Genomic DNA, 19,998 nt, shown 5'->3' on the forward strand with positions numbered 1-19,998 from the left:
AGTTCAGTCAGGGAGGTGGCAGCCACAGCACCCCTGGCTGAGGAGGAGACGCTGGAAGAGGTATGGGTGCCCGTGGAGGACGAATCCTCTGAACTGTCCCACACACCAAGTCCAGCACCATCCCTGCAGATCACATTTTTAGAGTCGACCACGCCACCACCCCAGAGCAGTCTGGGGGGGAGTGTAATCAAGGGGCCATGAGTCCGGTAGTGGAGCCCATTGAAGCTGAACATGACACCCAAGCACCGTCCACCTCCACAGGTGCACCGGCGGGGCCACAGGGGCATGAGGGGATGATTGGCCTTGTGCGTCAATTTGTGGTAGACAATGCCCAATCAAGGCTTGAGTGGCATGAAAACACTGCCTCCCTGGGCAAGATAATTGCAGACAACACCGCCTCCTTGGGCAAGATTTTTGCAAACAATACAAGTACGCTGTGCAAGGAGGTATCCGCCCTGCGGCAGGTCCTCAGCCACATCGCTGATGCTATGGAGGCTGAACATCCAGCACCCCAGATGGAGGAGGCGGCCACACCATCCTCCTCCAGCTCAACCCAGACCAGCCCACAGCGCAGGTCGGCGCGCACCGTGCGACATGCTGCCACCAGGTGGAGGGAGTGGCAGGAAGTAGACTGGCAAGCCTGATGATGGAAATGGATACTTGTTTGGACATGTGTTGGGGAGTTTAGGGGGGAGGGTGTGAGGGTGTTTTGGGGAGTTTTTTGGGGAGTGGGGATGAGGGTGTGTTGGGGAGTTGTGGGGGGAGTTGTGGGTGGAGAGGGAGGGGTGTGAGGGTGGTGGGGGTGGGTGCACTTTCTTCTTCATTGTAAATTTCAATACACCCGTTGTGTGAAAGAAAACATCTTGAGTGGACATTGATCATTGCGCATGTGTCATTTATTCATATACAGTGCATAGTGTACATGTACTCCCACACCCAGTGCCCTCTGTCAAACTATCATGTCACCCGCTGCAGCCATGTGTGTCAGAAATATTGTGCTATCACTGACTGACGCACATAATGTCCCTCCTGTTCAAAGGCACAGCGATGATGTGCATCCACATCTTCTTCATCCCATTCATCATCACCAGGTGGTAGCAGTTCAATATCAGAGGGCGTTCCGTCGGATACACATATTGTGTAGCATTACACATGCCATGATGATCTTGGCCACCTTCTCATGCCTGTAGAGGAGAACCCCACCCGACCGACTGAGGCAGCGGAATTGTTCCTTCAACAGGCCAAAGGTCTGCTCAATGACAATACAGGTACAGGTGTGGGAACGATTGTATTCATCCTCGTGCCTGTTCTGTGGGTTATGGACAGGGGTGAGGAGCCACAGCTTCAAGGGATAGCCACTGTCACCTGCATGGGAGGCAAAAAAAGGTACATGTCAGTCGAATCATGATGGACAGCTGTACTAGTCACACATGCCTGCAGGTTATCGTTGGTCACATGCACATGTCCCTGGTTGTATACATGCTATTTTCAGGCCCTCATTGTGTCCTGTGCCATGGACTAATGGTGTGGGTTGCATCTTCAAGATGATACATGGTGTGCACTGCCGTCTTGTTGCACATGCATCATGTACGCATACAGTTGTTTTTGTGCCTAAGTTGTGATGTGTTGTCTTCTGTAGGAATTGCTGACTTGGAGCATTGGCAGTAGGCTCTGCAATGTTCGGCATTCAGTGCTGATTTTTGCCATGGTGACATGCTGCATTCCTGTGGTTGTGGTGGCCCTGTGACCGACAATGGATTCCCTTGGTGGTTTTGGTTCAATGCACTCCCATGGATGCTTGTCCTGTGTGGTGATTTGCTGGAGACAGCAACTTAGTGCATATTCACTGCATGTTGCTGGATGGTGTTACAGAAGGTGAGGTCTGCTGATGAGTGGTGCACGTTTAGTGGGATGTGGGGAGGGGGGTTAGTGTGTGTCATGTTGTGATAGGTGTCGACCTTACTACCGTCCTATGGGATTTGGATGTCATGTTCTGTTTGGGATGCTTTGGGGCACAGTGTTTAGTGATGTGCACATCATGCTGTGACATCAACATTGACATCATGGTGGTGTGTGCATCTCTCCCCCCGAATCAGTGCCACATGCCTGTCATGCAACTTAGCAAGCAGCCAGGCACGTCGTCCGCATGTCGCTCCATGTAGCGTGGTAGCGTGGAGATTCGCAGGACAATAGAGTCATGAGCTGATCCGGGATATCGGGCACAACAATGTGTTATGATCTTGCTGGGGTCACATACCATCTGCACATTGATGGAGTGGTATTGCTTGCGGTTGCGGTACACCACCTCCATGGCATGCAGGACCACCAACTCCACGTGGGTGTAGTCGGGGCACCTATACAATTTGGCATGCATGCCAGTGCATGGAAGCCAACTTTGGTGTCAAGAATCTCCTGGGGAGTACATGGTAGGGATATGTAGTCCCTTGTGTGCTTGAGGAGGGCATCCGGCACTTGATTCAAAATGCAAGAAAATAAGGGTTGTGATATGCTGTGTATGTGCCCCACTGTGTGCTGGTAGGTGTCTGTGGCAAGGAAGTGGAGCACCGACACCACCTTCAGTAGAGGGGGTTGGTGGTGAGTATTTCAATGAGGCTGACAATGTCATTGTGTATCATGTCCACGATGGTGGTGATGGTGTCCCGGTCCAGATGGTACAGGGTGTGGATATGCTCTGAGGTTAAGTTGAAAGGACTGGCTCTGATGTGAGGAATTGGGGGCTGCCTGCGTGGTGCCGCTGGCTGCACTGGTGGGGCATGCTGGGCCTGTCTCACCCTCCTTCTCCTCCTGCATCTCCTCTGTGGTGCATGCTGTTGCTCTTGTTGTTGTTGCTGGTGTTGCAATGCAAGCATGTCCTCCAGCTCCGATATTGCTACTACTATTCTATTATTGGTATCATCTTGGTGTGGGAAGGGGTGCGGTGTGTGGGTGTGCTCCTTTTGTCCTGGCCCAGACTCCATTGCCCCCACCTGTGCTGATTGTGTGCATCTGTGGCAGTTTGGAACACTGCACATAGCATTTTACGATTGGTTTGAGATGCTGGTATTACCGGCATGCCTGTATCCTCTATTAGCTCCTTCATGATGCTGGTATTTGCTTGTCCGCCTGTCTAGTGATTTCCTCCCATTAGCAGCATGCCGTTATTGCCGGTATGATGGGCCGCATGCCCGCGCCCATGCCACTATTAGATGCACCGTTATTAACTGTGCCACTAATAGCGGGGTCTCAGGTCAAAATATCCTGGAGCGGTAAGCGATACCGGTAATCCTTTACTGGCATTGTTTTTTCCTTACCTCCAACCTCGGAATGACCCACAAAGTCTGGTGCCTATGGTTGGTATGTACCGGTGCCCAAGACTGGCTTCTACTTTTTCCACATTTCAAGGACGTAATCACCAGAGACTGGAATGGACCAGAGAAGGCATCTGTGCTCAGGGGGTGGTCCAGACTATACCCACTGCAGGAGTTTAACCAAGATTTCCCAGGTGCTTTTAATGTTGACTTAATTCTTTTGGACACAGATCGCTAAACCCTGTGGATAGGCGCATGGAGTCTATTTTGTTGCATACTGTGCATTTAGAGCAGGTGTCTACTTTCAGTATGTGACTCAATCTCTGCTCAAGGATTTTGAAGAGCTGATTCCTTCCCTGGAGGAGGTCAGGACATTGAGGATCTTCTAGACATTTGTGAGAAGGAGACCATTGCAGCTTTGTACATTTCCTCAGAAATCATGAGAGCTGTTGTCTTGGACCATTTCCACATTATCTCTGCCAGGAGGCAATAGTGGATCAAGCCAGGGTATGGAGAGGCATCTCAGAAAGCCATAACGATGGGGTTTCCCTTCTTTGTGCAGAAGTTTTCGGTTATCAGATCAATCATATGGTTACGCAAGCCAAGGAGGCGAATGCCTTGTCTGGCCACAAGCTTATGCAAGCTCAGCATAAAGCCCCATACAGGATGAAATTCTTCCCCCTCGAATCCCAGGTACCATCTGGTACTTCCTGACTCCTGGAGCTCGGGACCCCGCATCCCATCTTCTGTGGGTGACCACATCCAGCTTATCAGCTCTGTATGGAAAGAATGTGGCGTTAAGCACACGGTCAAAGGGCTGGAACGGGTGGTAATGGCCGAGTGGCCCAATTTAAAGGCCCAAGCGAAACAAGGGCTTTTACCAAGGTCCCTGTGCAATTCCCACTCGTTCTAGCTCCTGGAATGGGTGCTTAATGCCATTAGCACCTGTCCTCATTGAAAGTATTTACGTTCCCTGAATGGGACTCCTCGCGGCATCCGGTTCACAAAATGAAAAGACTGTTCAAAGATGGCTGCCATGGAAAGGGAAAGCAGGGCTCTGTACAGAGACTCTCTTTCCTTCCCATGGTGGCCACAAACATGCGAAAAGGAAGAAATAAGCTGAAGTGGTGGCGGTTGCAAGTGCCGCCACTGCCACAATGAGGTAAGTGGGAGGGGAATGTTTTTTAAAAAGTCATGGGGAGGAGCGAATATGGAGGGCGGGGAAGGTGTGCAATCAGGCGGTTTGGAACACAGTTTGAGATCCCTGGTTTCAACCAGTCTTCCAAGCCACCTGATTGGCTGGCACCCCCCATCAGGGTGTTAATAGATAAGAGACACCTGTGTCCAGACACTGTGTGCAGGGGCTTCTCCATCAAATTCAGTTGTCCAGTCCCCTGTATTCAGGAACATTACTGATTCCTTGGCCCATGGGCACAAATCATCCCTTCAGGAGGTTGTCCTGCCACTGTTTGACAAGGGGCCAGTTAAGAGCACTTATATGTGGAATGTGGAAATGGGGATTATTTCTGGTAGCCAAATCCTTAGGGGAATGGTGGCTGAGCATATACCTGAAGAGGGTCAATTGTTTGAACAAGGTGATACCCTTTAAAATGGAAACTCCTAAGGGCATCATCACATTCCTCAAGGATGCCTATTTCCACATACCATTCTGCAGCATCACAGGTAATTAATTTAATCCGTTTTGCAGTAGTGGAAGCCAATTTCCAAACATTACAGTTCGCCCTTCGCTCAGCCCTCAGGGTTCTTACAAAGGTGCTTACATCCTTTATAACATTTATTCTGTTCAGGGTAGCTGTCTAAATCATTACCCTGTCAATTGGTGGATTAATGATTCCTCATCAGTTCCTATCTGCAGGAAAACAACTATTGTGTGCCCTCCTTCTGGAGAGCCTTAGCAGGCTACTGAAACTGAAGAAATACTTGCTGCTCCCCACTCAGAAGATGGGGTTTTGTTGGGTGATTATTAGTGTTTCAACATCTACCAACTGGGATGCAGCGGCATGGCGCACCCTCCTGTGCTTTAGTGTGCTTTTTAGTCCTACTCCAGACTGTTCAAAGCATCACCCGTATCAGGGGAATCTTGGCACGGTGGCCCTTGTAGTCTATCATCTACAGTGATTCCAATTGAATCCTTCTGAACTCCTAACCCATAATAGATGCCAGTCAAATTTTTGAGCTGCTAGACTGGGGTCAATATCTGTCCAGTGGAAGGGGTCTAGGAGGGAGGGGATATCCTTGAACTCGAGGGTGCTTTTGTCCAACTGAAGATCTCAGCATACCATGGCTCCCCATCTCAGGGGGAGGGCTGTACAGGTCCACACAGACAATTAGGTGGGCGAGGTGGATATTTAAAGCTAGGGTGGAATGCAATATCCCTCTCTCCAGCCTGTTATTCATGAGGCCATGATTTGAGAAGAGGTCAATCTCCCCTCTTGCAAAGCCACATGTTTCCTGGGGACTATTGCCTAATCAGTGAAGTATTTCCTGATGCTTGCCATCCTCAGGCCAATTTGCAAAAGGTTCAGAGTCCCCTATGTCGACCTGTTTACCTCCAGCCTGTAAAATCTCTTCCTGATTTACATAATGAGTGCATGTGATCTCTTTGCAGTGGGCACAGATGCTCCCCCTCACCTTGGTCTCCTTCCCTTCGATTTGCATTTCCTCCCTTCCCACTCATATAGAGGGTATTCTAGTGTGGTAAAAAAAGCAGGATGCACTTAATCTTGATAGTGCATTTCTTGCTTTGGAAACCTTGGTTCCCTCTTCTGCTTGGTTTTTCCTTTGGGTCCTAGCCCCAGCCTGTAGCTGAATTTCACCCCAGTGCTGCTGCTCATTCTTCAAGACTCCACCTCGCCTGGGCCTCCTTCCCTCCTCTTTATATTTCCTGCATTCACACTCGTTTAGAGATTACCATTAAGTAGTCACAAATGTAGTGTGCAGTTAATTTTGATAGCGCTTTTCTGGTCAGGGAAACCTTGGATCTCTCTCTGGTTTGGTCTATGCTTTGGGTCCTGCCCACAGTCTGTAGCTGATTCTGACCCCTCTGATGTTCCCCACCTTCCTTTCATCCCACTACCCTGTTCCGCATTAATTTGATAGCCTGGCCTCTGAATAGTTAGGCCTGGAAATGGTGGGTTTGTCACCTGTCCATGCTTTGGCAGTCCAGTGCTGTAGACACCCATCCATTCTCAAGTAGTGTACTAGACACTGTCAGTCCTGTGCAACATGGAGCCTCAAAGTCAAGCTTGACTCCCACACCTGTGACTCGCTGCATGTCTTGAATTTCCTGCATGAGGGCTCTGAGCTGGGACTGCTTCATTTTAACCCTTAAGGCCCATCTGGAAGTGGTGAGGGCATTCAGGGCTTCTTGGTTTAAGAACTCCCTTGTTGAGTTGAGGTGCTAGCATCCAGTGTATTTGGGGGTGGAGGTTTCCTGTCTGAGGGTGCATTCCCCTTTCCCAACCAGCCTGCCCCTGGTGATGTGAGCTCATTCTGTCCCTTCTTCGGGAACTTATAAGAGATGCCCATAAGCTTGCTTTTGTACACATTCTAGTTCTTGGTGGCAAAATCCTCAGCCTGTAGATTAGGGGAACTGGGTTCTTTGTGGCATATGAGCCTTGTCTAAGATGTGCCCTTTTATCTCCTTCTCCCCTTTGTAGAGCCAATGTGATTTCAGACTTCTTCCTTCGCAAATACGTTGCGCTTCCTAGCATAAGCAAGTTCACTCTGGATCCTGCTCCTGCACCTATCTACTTGTTGAGTGTCAGCAAGGCTGTGAAGATGTACCTGGCCAGAACATCAGACACCAGGCAGGGCAAGAAGTTAATCATCACCTTCTGCTCAGGACAACCTGGTCCACACCCTACAACAGCAAACTTAAGTAGATGGGTGAGGACAGTCATCAAGGAAGAGTATGAGGAATTGGAGGTACCCTTTGTGGGTCACTGCAGGACACATCTACCCATGATATGTTTGTTTCTTAGGTAGCTTTTAAGGTTGTCTCAGTGGGAGATATATGTAGGACATCCCCAGAAACATTTATTTCCCACCACAAATATGTATATCAGTATTCTGAGACAATCCTTCGGTTCTGCAGTTTTCCTGGTGTCAATGATTGATTCTTTCATTTCATTTTGATTTGTTTGCACTGCACATGAGTGGTTATCCTTTGTTTTTTGTGCAATTCTCCTGGTTCTACTAGGTATAAACTTATTCAGTAAGGAATGTTGTTATACCGCCTTTCACCATAATTATGGTCCCAACATGCTTTTGGTTGAACACCCTCGGAGGGACCAGAATCCAAACAGTTGGGAGAATTTGGGAGGTGCTATTATGCGTGTGTGCATTTCAGACATTACATTTATGCGAGGGTGGCCAAGAGGGTGCTAGTCACCCATGTCTACATGGAGTGTGTATGAGCGCAGCAGAAGTATACTATAGACTAAAGGGGGGGTTGTGTTTAAGGAGATAGAGAGTTATGTGGGAAGCAAAATTCACATTTTTGTCATTAAAAGTAGCTTCATGTTATTTCAGAGGTGATTTGCAATAGTGGTTGTGTTATATGTAAGTGCAGAGTGTGTGGTGTGAGACTGTGCCTTCCACTAAGTGGTGAAGGCGTGGTGTGCAAGAGGAAAAATGGGTTAGCTGTACAAACAAAAAAGTCTACTTCCTGGGTTTCCACCTATGTAGAAGGAGTAGTGCTATGTTTCACAGGCAATCTAAGTGCTAGATGAATACATAATAGTCACCATCTGAGAGGTTCTTAGAGTGCGAGATTGCCATCCCTAGTTCCGCCTAGTGCAAAGACAAGGTCCACATTTTACGAGTACATGCAGCGGCATGGCGCACCCTCCTGTGCTTTAGAGTTACATGCTTGGCCAACCACAAGCGAGGAGTCTGAGGTGTCTGAATTCGCTCCTACTGGATGATTAGCATGATTTTCCCAAGGTGCATTTTAAGTGTGATGCAATGCCCACCCTCCAACCCCATATGAGTGAAGTAACTAGCCCACAGTCTGAATTTGTTCCAGGTGCAAGTTGCCGGAGTTACTACATGATTCATCCATGTGTGATTGGCATCCTATAAGGAAGGTTGTGTGGCAAATCAAAGCGGCTGAAAGGAAAGAAGAGTCTAGTAGCCGAGGGAAGGGCAGGTTGTGGGAGTGTATGGGTGTATGTGAGGACTCCAGCATTTAACATGTTTGGGAGAGGTGTGGAGTGGGCACGGGCGGGTGGGGTGATCAGGAAGGTAGGGGCCACAGCCAGGTTTTGTAGGGCATTCCTGAAAGCCAGATGCAGGTGGAGCACGAGGGAGAGTGATTTCCAGACAGTGGGTGTAAGGATAGAGGAACCAGCATCTCCTAATCTGGAGAACTTGAAAGGAAGGAACAACTAGGAGGTGTGCAGAGCCTGGTCTGAGGGTTCAGGTGTGGTGGTAGCCAGTCAGCTTGTTTTGGAGGAATTCCAGGCCTTTCTTGTAAATTGCTGGTGGGTAATGCACATAGCTGTGAAGGAGAACCGTCGGCTGATGGGCAGCCAGTGGAGAGTCCTGAGTTCGGGGGTGATGTGTTCTCAAGAGGAGAGCGCGAGGAGGAGCCTTGCAGTGGAGTTTTGAATCCTTTGGAGCTTTCTCAGTTGGTAAATTGGCACACCTAGGTAGAGGGAGTTACAGTAGTCTATGGGCGAGTGGAAAATGGCCATGATTGTGGAAACTCTATGGCGGTAGGAGAGATAAAGAAACATCCACTTGAGGATGGGGAGGTCAAAGGTGCACAATCTGCAGACTGCATTGATGTGACAGGGGTAGGTTGGGTCTGAGATAAAAGTGCATCCTAGAATTTGGACAAACAGGGATGCAGTGGGTGTGGGTCCTAATGAATGCAGCCAAGGGATAGGTTGGGGAAGGAGAGCTGTTTTGCTGTGGGGTTGATGAGCAGGTGATTGTTTGTCATCCATAGGTCAATGTCTGAGAGACAGGGTGCCAGGTCTGAGTGGGGAGAGGAGGGGTGGTCGGGAATCTTGAAGGTGATCTGGGTGTCGTCATCATAGTTGTAACAGGTTTGATTTTGGGAACAGATGAGCTTGGTGAGAGGCAAAATGCAGAGGTTGAAGAGGAAGCAGTAGAGGGAGGCTCCCCGGGGGACTCTGTGGCAAATTGGGTGGGGGGCAGAGGAGCAAGGATGGAGAGAGATGATTTGGGAACATTCGGGGAGGAAAGAGGAGATCCATCTGAGGGTGGAGCCCCTTAGGCCTAGGACAAAGCGTCTCTTCATGAGGATGGAGTGGGTAATTGTCTTGAAGGCTGCAGAGAGGTCAAAGAGGATGAGAGCAGCACAGCCCTCAGAGTCTGCTGTTCTTTTCAGGTCCTCCAAGATAGAGAACAGGGAGAATTCAGTTCCATGGAGGGGTCTGAAGCCAGACTGGACAGGGTCAAGAAGGCCCTGGGCCTCAGTGAAGAGGCTGAGCTGGGAGTATGCTGTGTGATCTATTATTTTGGCAATTAATTGTTTTTTGAGATGGGGTGGTAATTGGGGGGAGGGGATCAAGAGCGGGCTTTCTAGTAGTGGTTTGAAGTGAGAGGTTTTGTATGCTGGTGGAAACATACCTGTTATAATTGAGTGGGTGATTATAAATCTGGCAAGGGTGCCTGCACAGGTGGAGGAGAGGATGATTTTGAGGACGGTCAGGGGTCTCCCAGGAACCGTGAGGGGAGGCTATTAGAAAGAAGTATTGAGAACTCAGGATGAGAGAATGGAGAGAAGGAGCTGAAGAGGGTATGAGGTGGTTGCAGTGGGAGAGGTGCTATTGGTATAGTAGCAGAAGGGGTTAGTAGTTTAGCGGGTTTGGTGAGGTTCCTTTCAATGGCTAGGTTGCAGTAATTGTAGGAAAGGGTCGCACAGGGCCTGGGAGATGGGGGCGGAGAGGAAGATCGTAGGGGGGTCTTGAACTCAGAAATGATGTTATGGAGTTCTTACATGAGATGTTGCATTGTTGATGCGGGCGGTGTAAAAGGTATATTTGGCTTTTCTATTCTTAAAGCTATAGGCTCCCGTCTGTCTAGTCAGAGTGTCTTTGTTTTGGACGGAAGGGTTTTTCCACCACAGTTGGTCCATGCAATGGTTGAGGAATTTGTGGTGAGGGATGAATCACCTGGGGGAAGGACCTGTACGGTGGGATAGGGCTTTTGTGGGTTTTAAGGGGGGTAGAAAGTCTGAGAGCTATTGGTTTAAAAGGTCTGGGGAGGGGTTCATCCCTGGAGGAGGAGATTGGGAAGGGAGGAGTGCAGGTTTGAGGAAATATCAATGGAGATTTTTACCCTGTTCCAGAGCGTGATCCTGGGGGCGCCGGCAGGGGGTGGGAGGCGGGGAAGAGATCAGGGCTGAGAAGAGGATAGCAGAGTGATCAGTCCAGATGAGGGGGCTGGTGAGGGCGAAGAGATCAGGTTGAAAAAGCTGAAAACTTCATCTAAGTTGTGTCCTGCAATGTGGGTGGGGCCTGATATGAGTTGGGTCAGGTTGAGGTCTTCCATGTTGTCAATGAGTTGACGGACCTTAAAATAAGATCACCAAGAACAGTGAGAGTCGGATGGCAGTATGGCCGATACAGAGTCCCTCAGAGAGTCTGTAAGGGTTCTGTTATCGCCCGGGGGTCTGTAAAGGAGGAGGAAGCTGAGAGAGAAAGATGGAAAGTATTGAAATTTAACTAGCAGGGATTTGCAGTTATCATTGCAGGGTTGCTTCCCAACATGTAAGGGTGTGAGGTGAGGCTTGTGGGGGATGGCTATGCTGCCTGATCTGCTGGATCTGTTGTGGGTGATCAGGGAGTAGCTTGGGGGAAGGCCTCATGTGCAGAAGGAAGGAAATAGTCAGAGAACCAGGATTCAGTGATGAAAACGATTTCAGGGTTTTGGTCAGAGAAAAGGACAATGTCCTGAATAGAGGGGGTGGCTGTGGTTGAGGAGGGAGATGCTGTAGGTGGGGATGGGGGGTTCTGATTACTTACCTGTAATCCAATTCTCTGAGTCTTTCTCTTTGTTGTCCCATTCTTGTATGCACACACACCACCCAGAAGGTAATTGAGGGTAGTTGCACTGCTTGAGAATTTTTCAGGCGGGTAACTGGTTGGGGTGGCAATTACATCCTCACCTTCCTACGGAGGGACCAGTGATCACCAGACGCAGGGGGCACCAATTGGATTCATAATGTATGTAAATGCTTCTCTTGCGATGTGTGGAAGCTCAATTAGGTAAGGGCTGGGACTGGGACGAGGAAGAAAATTACTATTAAGTAAGCAATGCATTGCACCAATTCAAAGATATGTTTTTCATGCACATGTTAAAATACACAAATGTATATATTACTTGCAGGTCAAAGGTTAAGTGTCAGAACGTTGAACCTGAGGGCATTTATCATTTCATGCAATTAACAAATTATGCATATTATATTTTGCGCTGCTTCTCTTCCACTTCTATGTCTGTGCCATTGTTAGCCTTAGCAATCAAGTGGAACTGCAAGGGCCTATTAGCCCAACCTATTGGCAAGGGAAGTTGAGATAGGAGAATGATGGGATGCGAAAAAGGATGCACAACCTGTGGGTGTTGTTTGGCTGTATAACCAGCAACTGACCGCCAATGACCAGATTTGCACAGGGGTCATTCCCATCAGAATACCACCTCCCCCACCCCCTGCCACCACCATAACACAACACATGGGATCTCTTTGAGCTAGCATTTGTCCTTTTAAGGGGATATCAATAACATTTTTTTTTACACATATTGCTGTAAATGTAGATGGGGATTAGGTTTAGGTTCGTATTAAGGTGAGGGGATGTGGCATTGAGTTGCGGGGGATCTCCCACAGTTTTTTTTGTTTTTTTGCAGTAAAATATGTTTCCTGGCATGTGTTCATTGCAATCGATTCCTGTGGAAAACCAAGCAATGCCAAAGGGAACAATTCTGGCTCTTGCTTATGTATTAGAAAGGCATCTGCCTGGCAATGCCATAATATACACACGTACTAATAAACGGTTGTAGCTGTGCCATCTTATGATCAAGCAGTGCCATTGTGTCAGTTCTTGTGAAATGCCCATCCTATGCAGCTGTATTAAAAAATAAATAAATAATAAAAACAGTATTGTTGTCTGAATCAATGCTAGTTACAGTTTGCTGAGAGTGTCTATATTTCCTGTCTTCAAAGCCAGATTTGTGCAGTCTCTTTCCCGCGCTAATTATCAGAAAGGGGCACCAATTTTGGGAAAATGTTGTCACTGACGGTTGTGAGAAGTGGAAGGAGGCAAATTGTACACAACATTACTTACCCTTGTTCCATGGCGGCATGCGAGGGATTATGGGAGAGGTAACGGTGAGAGAAGTAAGCGAATGAGGGCGCAGCGATGGGGCTGGCCCATCTGTCTTAGTCCCTTTAGACGCCTGAGGGAAGCGGGATGCTGCGCATGAACTCCGGGCGAGGAACCAGTAATGAATGCGGATGGCGCTCCTATTATTTTTCTTGGCTTGATAGCCCCACCACTCAATTCCAGACATACTTTTATCAGATAGTGGAGAATTACGTTCTCTGTGAATCACTCCCAACGATAACACCCCACGGAATGAAATATAGTCCGAGGCGTTAAGAATTATTCCTCATAGCGGAAATCTTAAAGGAGCAGCCCTGTGATAGGAATAGTGTCTGTTTCAGGGGCATCACATGAAAGATATGGCACCGAGTAGACAGGCTCGCATCTCACCGAGTCTGCAGTTCACTGGTGCCTGGGTACCTGACTAACAAGAATGTGGTCATTACCAGCTCTCAGACATGTTTAAAATATGAAATGAAAGGGAGGGGCTGCACACATCCTCACCCTTTAACTGAGTCATGTAAAAAAAGGCATTGGATTCTCTAAGCTCAGACCAGGAAATCATGGGTCATGTGAGCCATACTCTGAAACAAGAGACAGGAATGCCATGGGTACTGGTGGGGTTAGGGATAGAGGGGCTCATTCTCTGTTATCTGAGATCCCATTTTTTAGGGAGTGGAGCCCCTATTCAGGGATGTCATTACACCAAAATGCCAGGTGTCACGAAAGTGACATCACACAGCCCATGACCACTGATGATATCACAGGAAGTGATGTAATTTAACCACACCCCAAACTGGCATCACAGGGAGTGTTGGAACATGACCTTCCACCACTTGACAAAACAGGAAGTGGCATCACGTAGCATTGTTCCAAAGTATACCACAAACAATATGGTTACAATATCACTGCAATGTCATATACATTTCATACAGGAATGGATCACCAAATGAATCGGCAATATCAGTGTGTATAGGCCCATATTACCAAATTATGATGAATGCAAGCAGAAATCCAAGGCCAAATGATAATGATGTTTTAATATATAGCACTCACGCTTAAGCGTTTTATATAGAACAAATATGCATACAATATCACCAACCTGTGTCCTTACCCATTTATTGACATCACAAGGATGAAAGGCCTTGCCGGGATTCGAACCTGCAATCGGTAGATCACACACACATAGCAGCAGCGAGCGCTCAACCCACTGAACTATCTGACCAGCTATAGCTACCTTAGCGGATATAGTACAATAAGCAATTAAGTGTCTGAATGTTCTTAAAGCCAGAAAGCAAATTACACTCTGTTGTGGATACCATTAAACTGGTATCTGAGATTTAACAGCAGGCCAGTTCATCTACAGGTCTGGTGCAAAGTTGGCCAAATGTCAACCCTGCCTGGATCTACTTTTCAGGCTTCAGAGGTTGGCAAAATACAAACCGCTGGGGGGTTCATTACACTGTATTAAAGAATTTAGATTAGCATGTTGAATGCAGCACATTCACATGGCATCCCGTACTCTGGGCACTCTTTACCTGATATATGCATAAAAACATCCTTAACAACATGCCAGGGAGATAGGAAAGATAGACATATGATAACAAAGCATTAATTGTGGCACAATGAAATCAAAGGCCACTTTATGTGCTGTGGTCAAACATTTCTACACTGTAAACAAGCTTTTAGGCACAAGGATTTTGTGAAGTGATCAAGGCCACCAAGATGGAACATTGTGTTATGATTGTAACAGAGACAACGTCAGAAAAAAACCATGCTATAACTGCAACTTGTGAAAAGCAAAATACATAGTCGAAAAAATTGATGCTTATTGTACTCTTGATGCTTTTTGGAAGTTTTTATCTGCATTGTGAATTTGAGATGTTTAAGAACAGACTAAATCAATGGTTCACCCCTGAAGTGTGCCTGAACTAAACATTTAATGAGTCTAGCAATTAGAAAAACATAGTATTTGCTATTCCTATTATTTCTGATTTAGGGTTGCTGCTCAAAGTGTTACACTTGTGGAACCCCCTGTTTTTTTTTTAAGAGGCCTGAACAAGAAATGCATCCACTCCAGAAACACAGTGCCACATGGCACTGGCCACAGCCAAGGAGCTTCCATTTGTAAAAATAAAAGATTTTTTAAAAAAATGTGTATCTTTTTTTAGGGGTAGCAATGGAGACCACAGGGGTAGCAAGGAAGACCTTGGGCCTCATTACGACCCAGGCGGTAAGTTACCGCCTGAGCCGTGACTGTTGGCGGATTTACCGCCCCATTCCAACCTTGGTGGGGCGGTAAATCCCCATTTTCCCATTTTCCCTTCCCCATTCCCATTTTGCCCCATAGGGCATAATGGGAGTGGGGAAGGTGTTAATTACCGCCTGGGTCGTACCTTTACCACCATGGCGTAAACTACGTTTACGCCATGGTGGTTGGCGGACTTACCGCCCCATTCCGAGGTTGGCGGGGCGGTAAGTCCCCAATCCCCATTTACCCTTCCCCATTCCCATTTTTGCCCCATAGGGCATAATGGGAGTGGGGAAGGTGTTAATTACGCCACCGTAAATTACGGTGGCGTAATTAACATCAAGGTCCCTTAGCGCCACGGATTTTAACACCTGCTAAAAGCAGGTGTTAAAACCTCCATGGCGCTAAGGGACCTCGGAATCAGGCGGTAAGGGTCGGCGCTGTTTACGCCGCCATAAACCCCTTACCGCCTGAGTCGTAATGAGGCCCAAAACCTCCATGGCACTAAGGGACCTCGGAATCAGGCGGTAAGGGTCGGCGCTGTTTACGCCGCCGTAAAACCCTTACCGCCTGAGTCGTAATGAGGCCCCCATCAAATTACGTCCCTGCCACTATTGGTATCCTAGAAAGCAATGTCAGACAGTAAAAGAGAATCACTGTTTGTTACTTTAAAAAAAAAGGTTATCAGGGATGTGGAAAAAAAGAAACTGCACCGTTCTCTTTGGCCTTGTAGAGCAGTAATGGGCATGGATGTGCAGGGCTACCAGTTATTAGCACCCTTGGATGAAAGTTGGAATCCTTGGCGCCAATCATAATCCATGGCTTCCAAGAAATATTTTCAGTGTAGTCATGGATTTGATCGCCTCTCAGGACTCCATGTGCCACAACGCGTGCTGCACCTGCCCGCACCCCTGCTTCACTGTACCAGCTCCCATCCCCTCCCCAAACCTCTGAAATGTGGTTGCCTTTCTCCCAGACCCACTAGACCTTTATGGCCACTCAAACTCTCCATACCCCCTTAGTTCGCCACCCGTCACGCAGCATGAGCACTGCCAAGGAATGTATGTCCTCAGGTCGCACAGTGTCTGTTTCTCGTCATCCATTAACAAATAACTTTTTTTTTTTGGTACAAACCTATGCGCCCATTCTAGCACCTGGCCTCACAACAATGTGCTGATAGCATTATTGCATGCAGCCCCAGGGCAAAGCTGCTCGTTAACAGAGGTTTGCCCTCCGTGTATGACCTCACTTTGCTCAGGACAAAAAGTCAGGCTTCTTAATATCTAACAAGCATTATGTCCCGGGGAGTGACGTGGCACTCCCCATTGGCCGATTTCCAGGCTATACTAGCAAGGGGAGCAGGGGACATCCCTGCAACCCATCCCCATACATGACGTCACCATGCATAATGTTGCCAATGGCTTTTCCTGGTGAAATTATGTATGGGGACATGATGTATGGGAACATTATTACCTGATACCATGCCTCTCAGTGCAGCGCTCCTTATCTTTATGGGAGTGCTGCACAGATTTACATGCAGCCATTGGTCTCATTGGGGATCTCCTTCACAGAAGCACTGCACTCAGAGTCATGCTGACATTGCGTCTCTCCTCCTTGCCTGGCACACACCCGACAGAGACTGCCCCAGGGCCTCAATCACCCTCCCCTTGCCCTGCTCTTTACCTGCCTGTGGTGGGGGGCAGAGGCTACCATTGCAGTGCTGTTCTCCTCCTCATCTGGGCCTCAGCTGACAGATGCCATTGTGCCATGTGACATCACCCGCCACCCTCCCCACACTCTAACTTTTTAGGGTGGGGGCTGGCCAGCCTCCCTTACTGCCTGCAGACTTCACTGAGTGTACCTAGTAGACACTGCCTGTTTTTTTTCTACGCCTTGTCCCTTCCTTCTCAAAAGTGGTTGCTGGGAACTAACCAGGTCTGAGCTACCACACCAGACAGATTGTATGTTTGAATGTTATCTTTATCCAAGGGACATTCTAGCTTTATAGACCATGCCCTCAGGCTGTACGGTATGTCATGGACCCCAAATACCTCATTAAATGCCCTTGCTATGCTCAGGTCTTTAACATGGTCCTCAGCGCCAATAACAACTGGTACAGTCCTCAGGCTAGGTCTGTAAACTTGATTAATTTGTGGGCATCCCAGCAATAATATTGAAACCTAAAACCTCGTGCTTCGTCAGCAGGAATAACAGGAATACAGTGGGGTATGTCTTTATTAACCCAAACAGACATGTTATGGGTCCAGAGCCACTTTAGTTGCTCCCTTTCAAATAATTTAAAAGAACCATAGGGACCCCAATCTCTGTAACCAGAATCTGTCATTGCACAATATGCAAGACATCTCTATATTTCAGAGGCAGGAATTATGATTGGGAAAGTCTATCAGAGACTGGAATAACAGGATTTAGGGGACCTTGAAAAGAAATGCCAGGTTTTGGTGATCTGGTTGCACAAGCATCTGACACAAGAAAGCTTGGGATTTGGGAACCTCAACGATACACTACATTAGGAATTCATGGCTTCAAGGGATATTTTAAATTTTTTGAGCAAATAATTCCTGGGTTAAGAGATACCTACTCGGCATTACCTGATACAAGAAAACATTGATGAGAAATCCGATATAGTAAAAGCATGGATTAAGGGACCACATCAATATGTTAGTTGAGACAATAATGCCTGTGAGTAAAGGACATCATTTCTGAAAATTCTCCAACAAAAGTAGTAGGGATTAGGGCCCCCATATCTAGATTACCTAAAACAGACACACAATGGATTAAGGGATCCAATACCTATGCTACTGGAAATCAGGCTTCATGGGGTTAGGGATCACCCTGCTGTGTGATTGACAGCCTAGGCTGTGAATGAATGGGAACTTGCATATTAGGAACATCCGAAGCAGAAGAGACGAAGAGATGCTAGCAGCATCCTCCTGGACTGCAAAGTGCACAGTGAAGCCCTGCAGCTGTGCTGACCCCGTTTTCAAATCGACTGTGAAGACCCGCACATGATGACTTCTTCCCTTAGGCTGGTGGGACCAACTAGACTCAAGAAAAGGTTCCATTTGGTGCAACCCCCAACTTGCTGTGCCTCACCAGAGCTGCAGAAGCCCAATGCCAGGGGTCCTGCAACCATTGGTGACTGCCTAGTCTTGTGAAGTCCGAATCCATCCAAATCTTGGTGGGAATCCAGAGGACCCTAGGAAAGCAGGAAATCTTGATCCAGATTCCCCTCACCAGAGCCCAGGACCAAGGGAGCAAGCCAATTCCATCCAGAGCTTTTTGTTCTTCATTGGTGCAGAGAACAAAATTGCCAAAACACAGAAGCGCCCCTGAAACACAGGAAATCCATTGCTGGGGAGTCCCTCTCCCAAGTACTGCTGCAGGAGCCTACCAGACATCCTCTTTATCACCACGACCAAGGTCCAGGAAGGGTCTGACAAGCTGAAGTAAGAAGGATTCCAGCTGGAACATTTTTCTTCGAATTACAGGTACTGCAGGGCTTAGTGTAGTCACCTTTTAGCCATAAATTGGGCTTCCTACCTTGGGAAGTACTTTTCTTACACTTTGGAGTTGATCCCAACTCACCTACACTGGCCTAACAGCTTGTGTTCTCTACAAATTAGCTAACTTGAGCTACAGTGATTTCTTATGAACGTAATAACTTGTTCAAGGCTTTATCCCAGAAGTGCATCAGAGCTATTTACTTTATCCATTGACTTTGGCTGTCCTGGCTCCCTAAAGGCACCCTCCTGAACCTATTGGCTTTGGCAATATTTGTTCCCTCATAGCTTGTAATTGTTGACACTATTAGTGCTAGGATAAATGTCTAGCTGCCTCCCTTTGGAAGATTGTAATTATTTTACAAACTGTTGAAAGTATATTCTAAATCTTATTCTAACCTGTCCTTCCTTAAACAACTCAATAACTGAGTTGGTAACCAACATAATTGCAATACTGACCTTCACTTAAGTCACTGTATGTGCTGGGACATGTGTTTGCATAAGAAAAGTCTTTAACAAATGTATTGTATTTGAAAAACGGAATCCTAACTTTGATTGAATGTTACTAGCAGTTAACAATTTTTAAAGAATGTGTATTTAAACCTTTTGTATATTATAAATACATATTTATACAAAACGCTAAGTGTGTAAGTGTTACTTGGATACTTGTACTTATTTCAATTTTACAGCTCTACAGCTCACATTACCCATCTTAAGTTAAGCCTGGCTGCACAGTCACACTACCAACTCTTGTAGTACAAACCTATATAAAAATGGGTTACCTAATACCAAGAAATGAGTCTTGTGTAGTCCCACACCAGTTGGACTGCACTAATTATTACCTAACACAGCCCCCTTCCCATCCCCAGTCCTCCTTTACTCCACCACCCACCTCTTACCACCCGTGTAGCTTCCTACACGGGTGCTAAGACTGTGTGATTAAAAAATAAATAAATAAAGGAACACTCCTTGCTGCGCAGCCAAGCGATGCGCCATGGTTTCCCAAGTCAGCTTTCAATGTTGATGATATCATCAACATTGAAAGTGGACCTGGGACCCACGGTGTGGAGGCAGGCCGCGCACAAAGGTAAGGTTCCTTTTTTTAAAAGAAATATGCACCAGTAGCACCTGCGTAGGGAACTAAATCGGTGCTAATGGTGATATACACCTGGCGGCTGGCCGACCCTGCCGTTAACGGCACTGCTGCCCTAGTTAATGGACCCTTGCTTTGCAGGGCCCTTAAATTTGGTGGCAGTCCATTACTGGCAGAATCGGCCCGCCGCCTCTGTATATATCACCTCGTTAATGCTCTCTACTATTGCCACCTATACCTCTCTCCAGAATTCAAGTCTGGTTATTCTTCGTGGGTTTTTGATAACATGTCTAATTATAAAGAGACGCACATGCACACACACACACTTGAAAGGAAGCAGGCAGCGCCTGTGAAGTCACAGAGGGGTATGAAATCCTCCTTGCATTATCTGCCCAGTGTTTCCCGTGCCTGACTCTCCTCTCATGTGCCCTTATCTGCGGCTCCCAGAATC

General features: G+C 47.3%; 1 long non-coding RNA gene across 1 annotated transcript in view; it reads right to left on the reverse strand.

Moving 5' to 3' along the window:
* Positions 1-910: 910 nt before the first annotated feature.
* LOC138493264 (uncharacterized) overlaps positions 911-19,998 on the reverse strand; it is an 89,072-nt gene continuing 69,984 nt past the window's right edge. The window contains exon 3 of the long non-coding RNA XR_011276338.1: positions 911-1,365. This is a non-coding gene — a long non-coding RNA (uncharacterized lncRNA). The remainder of the gene's footprint in view (positions 1,366-19,998) is intronic.

This window comes from Ambystoma mexicanum, chromosome 10 (genome assembly GCF_040938575.1).
Source record: "Ambystoma mexicanum isolate Mex_15411 chromosome 10, UKY_AmexF1_1, whole genome shotgun sequence".
Taxonomy (NCBI): Eukaryota; Metazoa; Chordata; class Amphibia; order Caudata; family Ambystomatidae; genus Ambystoma; species Ambystoma mexicanum.